Below are 7,404 nucleotides of genomic sequence, written 5' to 3' on the forward strand. Positions count from 1 at the left end.
AAAAAAAAGGTTGAGAAACCACTGATATAGACTATTTATAGCTTCAATGGACCACTGGCTGCTTCAAATCGATTGATTGAAATTGATGATGACTGCTTCCACTGCTACAAAACCTTATCCTTACAGGTGTTAAAAAAGTTATAAACATGCCATAGGGTTAAACTAGTGAATACTTAGTTAATTAGAATAATCATTACTTAACAAAATATTAAGAATATTATAAACCTGACACAATGACATATTAAAATAGTGAATGTCTGTTTTTAGCAATAATTGTTACTTTGAGAAAATATGAAGATGACAAACTAGTCAAAATCTGTTGATTACATACTCATTACTTAGCAAAATATATCAAGAACAGTTATAAAAATGGCACAATAAGATAATAAACTGTTGAATGTCTTTTTTTTTACATTAACAATACTCATTGTATAGCAAAATATTTAAAGTACAATCAAAAACATTGTGCAATGAAATGATAAACTAATGAAAGTATTCAGTTGCCAACTTACGACTAAAGAAATCATAAAAGATCTAACTATGCTTCAGATAACTCTTTAAAACTATGGAACTCGCTTAGAGCTTTTACTGCTGGAACTTCTTTTTTGTGGTCTCTGTGGTGAAGTTTTTGATGTACTTCCAAAAATATTTCTTTTCGAACTAAAGGCTTCTTTTCTGGAGCTTTCATCTTCCAGATTACTATTGGTACCTGATATTCAGCAAAAAATTATTAGAAAATCAAAAAATACAAAGCTAATGAATATTACACTATTTGCAATTTGATAAAGTATTGTATAAAGTACAATATTTTTAAATGAAATTCCTAAAAATTAAAATATCACCTGTTTCTACTAAAAATAATGCACAGTATGAAAAGCAGAACAATAAAATAAGAAACATATACTCATTAAGTACAAAGCAATGTATGTTATTAACATTGGAACAACAAAAACGATGCACAATTTTAATACTGGCATAATTAAATGGTCATTAAATTATTTACTCATTACCTAGAAAACAATTAAAAAAACAAATAAAATAAGAATAATATGTTTATTTGCATAGAAATAGAAAACAATAAACATAATGTGCTAATTCAGAAAAATCTGAAAATGAAATAAAATGTGTACATATTATCTCAAAAATTATGCTTAGTGTAAACAACAGAAGAAAAAATCACCAGAAAACAGATGTTTCTTTATTATGTAACAAAATACATCCCAGTGGTACAATATTATTATGAAAACATGTATACTTTACTACTTCAAAACAATACAAAATTGTGTTTGTTTGTTTATTTTGAATTTCATGCAAAGCTACTTCAAGGCTAATTGCACTAGCCATCCTTAATTTAGCAGAGATAGGTTAGAGGGAAGGCAGCTAGTTAACACCACTCACTGCCAACTCTTGGGCTACTCTTTTACCAATAAATAGTGGGATTCACCATCACATTATAATGCCCCCAGAGCTGAAAAAGCATTCACTTTGGTGATGGAGATTCATACACAAAACAGTTTCAACAGTGGAAAAATAAAATAGCAGGTAGCAACAGAACTTAAATTTTTAATCTGGAAAACAATATAAAGTTTCGATAGGGAAAAAAACTTGGTTTACTTATTGGTTACATATCAATGAACATTGTTGATAGTGGAAAACTAAAAGTAAAATGCAGAAATTTATTTACTTATTATCTAAAACACTGTTCATGGAATTGAGAGTAAGAAAATAATCTGAAAATATTTACACATTATGTAAAAACTGATGTAGTATCAAAAGAGGAACAAGAAAGTGATAACCATACTTATAATTATTATCAAGGAAATAATATACAGACTCTAAATTGGGACAACAGAAATTACATGAAAATGTTTACTTATTATCCATAACATAAAGCATAGTGTCAGCATGTGAGATAGCGATTTCAACTTTTATTTTGAATGTTTTTATTTTCTTATGATTTTGTTTCAAGTTTATTTATTATTATTTCTATATCATTTAGCTCAAATATGAATTCTTAGTTATAGTAAAACACTAACTCACCTTCTAGCTAGAGCACATTGAATTTGAGAATGTTTGTATTATGAAGTTGAAACTGACATAAGCTTCTCCTAGCGGTGACATATAGATGTTAATATTGTGAAAGTTATGTAAATTAGTTAGTCACATGAGATGTAACCTGGTGGTATAACCACTACATAAAAATCCTTCTTTGATCATAAACATGTTAGTTCACGAGATATAGGTAGAATACATTATTGCTGATTGTCGCTTGATAGTGATCCTGAGAACTGGTTTAATTTTGGAATACTGTGATCTCTTGGAATTTGTTTCAAATGTCTTGGGATAAATGTCTATTTTGTTAGACAGAAGTGAAGAATTCGAAGCTCACTGACAATCAAACTGAACCAACTTCTAAAAAGATCATTCGTTTGTCAAAACGTTATCCCATTATGCATTGCAGAGTGGCTAGAATAAATGATCTCATAGCAGCATAGGTCAAGTACCATCTCAAATGCTATACAGCCTTTCTTTGGAAACATTCAGCTGCTCAAAGAAATGCACAGGGTGATGTATACTTTGGCACTGTAATGAAGGAACTAAAGGATGGCTTGGAAAGATGAGATATATATATCCCATAGATACCATCTGGGAAAGATACTCTGACTTGCTTTCTCAAGTTGATGAAGAACCAGGAACATACCACAGCTGGAATTTCAAAGACTGCATACTTTAACACTTGTCTGGACAGGTAGAATTTGTACATCATTTGAATCCTCGTGAACCACTTCTTTTGTTCCCTGCCTTTTCATCAGGATTGGCTATTCAAACATTGCAACATGTTACAAATGAACAATCATCTCAGGAAACAAACAATATCCAAATTACATCGGATGAGACAATTGATCCAGAATATGAAATACTGGGTTGGTTATATCAAGTTGCCCTCAAGTTTCATGGGGAACTAACATCATCACCATGCTGAAAAGGTTATCCCTCCATGTATGTTTTACTCCTCCATTTGATCTGTACCAAATTTACAGAGGACTTAAAAGACACAAGTTACGACTCCAGCAGCAAAGTGAAAACCAAACAGCCGGAAAAAGACTCCTAAGCACATTTCACTTGGTGTTACTGTTCACCAAGCAACACGACCTAAGAGGCTTGTCCAATTGCCACATTTTGCAGATCATTCCATCAGCTGCTTTGCCTTTTTCATTCATTGTTTGGTTGAATCCACTCCAATCCAAAGTACATCCTGCACATGAGCAATAGTTTTTTGTGTTTTCATCTGAGTTGAACATATATTTGTTGACTTTTCCCCAGAAAAAAGATTCAGGCTGTTGAGAACCAATTGCTGAGTGCTTCAGTTCCTGAAGTTCTTGAGGGATCTTTGCAGCTTTGTCAGTGGTAAATTTCACATGGATAGGGGATTCTTCAGTGTTGGCATCTGGTCTCACAAGTATTGATGATTGTGATGCATGAAAGGTACCTTCCCGTCAAGGGTTTTTTCATTATGTCAATATTGTTGTTAGGAGACCTGAAATAACCAGAAAGGTTGAGGTGTGCAATATTCGAAGGAATGACAATTTTTCCATTTTTCTTGTACTCATCCAGCGATGAAGTGGCAAGTGATGTGTCGACATGTAGAACAGATTCATAACTTATGATTCCTATCAGTCCACCTGCTACTTTTGCCAGTTTATTGATATGTTCCAAGCCTTGGTCATCCATCATCAAGAAATTCTTTGTGGACTGCCAGTGCTTTTTTTTGCAATATGCCAAGCATCAACAAGAAATACAGTGGCCCATCTTATATAACTGGTATGGTCATATAACGTAAACCATGGGATCATTTCAGCAAGAATGGCTAAGTACAATTTCCAGTTTCCACAGCGAAGGGCATAAGTGAAATGTAAAAGAATCCCAACCATGTCCATATACTGCCTCAAAAACAGTTGGATTGTCAGAATGAAATGAGTCAAATTCTTTCAAACTGACCAGTAGATTTTCCACAAGGGGTGTCATCTCCTGAACGCTATCACCGATTTGTCCATCGTTTGTCACAGTGAACCCAAGACACACTTAGGGATGCAACTATTAATTTCCGTTTCATTGTTAGTCATCCATTCCTCAAAGCATGGCCAGAGAACCCTTCATAATGATTTCAATGTACCTTGGAGTATTCTATCAGCTGTATTTTTCCAAATACTCCACTGTCAATCCAAATGTATTTCAAACCTGAATTTGTCGTGTTTCCCTATGACTTTTTATAAGTTCATCTTAGTGTTGAATGTGCCAAACATCAAGATGATGTTCTGACACTCATCTTTTTGAACCACTGAAGCATTTTAGCTTTTGAGTACAGTTGTTCATCCAAAGTGAGGATAGTGAATTGGTCTTAGGGAATTTGTGATATCCATGCATTGAGTCATTACAGTCCAAAACACATCATAATCATGGGCTGGTGCAATGATGATCAGTAAGTGACCAATGATGCTTACAGGAACAACATCACCACTAAAGATGTTGATCAGACTTGGTGATGTTGTTTTGAAGACCTGGCGACCTTTAAATTCTTCTTTCAAGAACATAACATCAGCTTCTTCACTTTTTTTGTGGAAAGACCTCAGGTCTTTGTGGTCCCATTCATTGTCATCACTTGCATCTGGTTCCAAGCCAAACATGGCCCGTGACTTGAGAAGGCTTATTCTTTCATTGTAGATAAAACTCCATCTGTCACACAAAGTTCTACCACCAGTCCTCAAACACAAGCAGAGGTACATCGTAAGCCAGCTCTTGTGAACATACACTGTTGGCCTCTGCATTGTTGTTCAGCTTGCATGCATCCACAAGTGCCCTGCAGTGGTACAGCAGTATATCTGCAAACTTACAATGCTAGAAACTGGATTTTCATACCCATGGTGGGCAGAGCACAGATAGCCTATTATGTAGCTTTGTGCTTCACTTCAAAACAATCAAACAAACAATCGAGCATCCACAAGTTGTTAATTGCAGATAGTTTGCAGGAACAGCTTCTTTACTCATAAGAATGGGGACCAGTGTATCACTTTGTTCTTTCCAGCCAATAAGCAGAAGAGTAGGCAGGTTAATCTGAAGTACATTTCCATTGTGCCATGCAAAAGCCTAGTAATGAGCATGGAGTACATGCAACATCAGTAATCCTGGGTTGGGGTAATGGTTCAAATACCTTTTTAGATGTTCTGAACATTGCAGATCTTAGAATCTGTATGCTGGTGATGGAGGTTGTTGGTTTGTACAACTTGCAAACAAATGAATTGGCATCGTATCTGGCTTCTGAACTGCTCAGATGTTCTGCGCTAAGATCCTGCAATAATTGAGCATTATTCCATGCAAAGAACTTTTCAAGCAGATCTCTTTCCAATGCCTGAAAACTGTGATGTACTATCGGATCCTGTAAGTGCATGAAACTGTAATATGTTCCTCCTCATATTGTCTGGCAAAACTACTGTGTACAGCAACAAACTTGGGTTTTTGATTGATGCCACTTTTCATCCAAATTTCTTGAGAGGCAGTGTCATCACAGAATTCTAACAATAGCACAAGAATACCTGTGTTTCTGCCAATAACAACAGTTCTCTGGTACCCACGTGCTGCAGCTTCTTGTGCATGAAGAATGACCCTTCTGTCCCCTTCTTCATGAGGTGCACTGATACTGGTCACATCATGTCGAAAATCTGAGGAACTACCTTTTTGCAATCAGTAAATCCTCTGCTGACAATTAATTCATTGCCTTGTTAGAGATTGACTTTGGTGAGTTCTTTCGATAATAAGTCAACTAGATCTCTCTTGATTTCATCAAGAGCCATAAGGTTTTGCCAATTATCTGGCAGTTTTGAGCTCCTGTTCTCAATCAATTGTTTCACAGGTGGACAGCCTTTTTTAACATTTTGTCCTAGTTCCAGGTCTGATAGACTTTGCGTTATATTGATCAAACATAATATCAACTCGAGTACAATTTTCTTTGAAGTTAGTTGTGATAGCTGCTGTAAGGTTTTCAGCCCATTTGGTTTCCCAAGGGCTTAAATAAGAACTATCCCATCTATGATTGTGCATTCTAGCATATCTGATTCTGGCAAGGCTGTTTCAATATTTTTATCCTCTAAAATTTGTGCTAGCTGTGATTTGTTTGTAGATTTCAAGCTTCCATCTGTGTTTGCCAGTGATAAAGGCACTGGACTGGTCTTTTGCAATAAGATATCCAAATTGATGTCCCATCCTGACTCCACTGGCACAACAAGCCTCCAGAACAAGTCTCAATCAGCCTTAACTTATACTGTTTTTTGCTTTTCTGTTGTAACAGTCATAGAGAGACTCAAATGTCTTTCTCTTCACCTTGTGCCTAACCTTGTGGAAGCTTGTCATTTTCTTCATTAGTGTATCACTGAGAAATGAATTTGATTATTCCTGACCCATTGCTGGTTCACTGAGAAGGCCCTCAGTGATATTATCTTTTAAAAACAACCAAGTTGACTTTGAAGTTAATCTTGATGAAAACCAAAATGTTACCCATAACTAAATGTCTAAATACAGATTCTCTACTATATTCATCATATGTTCCTACATATGTATTTGTATACTGTCCAAAACACCTGTATTATTAAAGAGGCAGGAGATAATTGTGACTGAGTATTTTTTATTTTTTATACATACATCAATAGATACACACCAAAATGAATGTTTATGTTATTCTATGGACTAAAACATTTTTCTTTTAACATGTCTGATCAAATTATGTACATATATATTAGTCCATCTTTTTGATTTATTGACACAAAGGGGTTCCTGATACATGGGGCTTAAACAAGTAGCAAAATCATTTTATAATGATGCCAACATCAATTTCTTTTATCTAGAGACAATGACCTAACTTTTGGTATATGGTGACAGTTTCTACTATGAATCATTCCCTCTTCAAGAATTTTCATAATATTGTACATTTGGTGAAATTTTGTTCACTTAGGACAAGTACTTTTGAGTTTATTTATCTTCAATAGAGGGTTTTCTGTAGAAAACAGTGTGCAGTGTCACTCCTATAAGAACAAGTTACATAGAAAACATTTATTAATTGTCATGTTTTGTTTTATATGGTAGGATTCTTTACAGCAGGTGTATGTGACTTATTGGCAATAAATGTCAACAATAAACAAATGGCACACAATCCACTTGTTTTAACCCTATCACCCTGAGTTTTAGTGTCTTACATTCAAAATTTTATTAAACTACTTTTTTTTATGTTATACCAATTAGAATAGCATAAAATCTTAGCTAATAATCCATATTTTAATAGTATACAAGTTTTAAGTTCTTAATTCTACAAGGCAATATAAAAAAATCCTGAATTTCCATCTATTTTCACTTACC

General features: G+C 34.5%; 1 long non-coding RNA gene across 1 annotated transcript; it reads right to left on the reverse strand.

Annotated features, from left to right (window-relative positions):
• Positions 1 to 419: 419 nt before the first annotated feature.
• Positions 420 to 3,193, reverse strand: LOC111084574. Its single transcript, XR_002609619.1, has 2 exons — positions 2,041 to 3,193; positions 420 to 709 (listed from the first exon to the last, which is right to left on the reverse strand). It is a non-coding gene; the product is annotated as an uncharacterized LOC111084574 (long non-coding RNA).
• Positions 3,194 to 7,404: the final 4,211 nt, after the last annotated feature.

This window comes from Limulus polyphemus, unplaced genomic scaffold, assembly GCF_000517525.1.
Source record: "Limulus polyphemus unplaced genomic scaffold, Limulus_polyphemus-2.1.2 Scaffold80154, whole genome shotgun sequence".
NCBI lineage: Eukaryota > Metazoa > Arthropoda > Merostomata > Xiphosura > Limulidae > Limulus > Limulus polyphemus.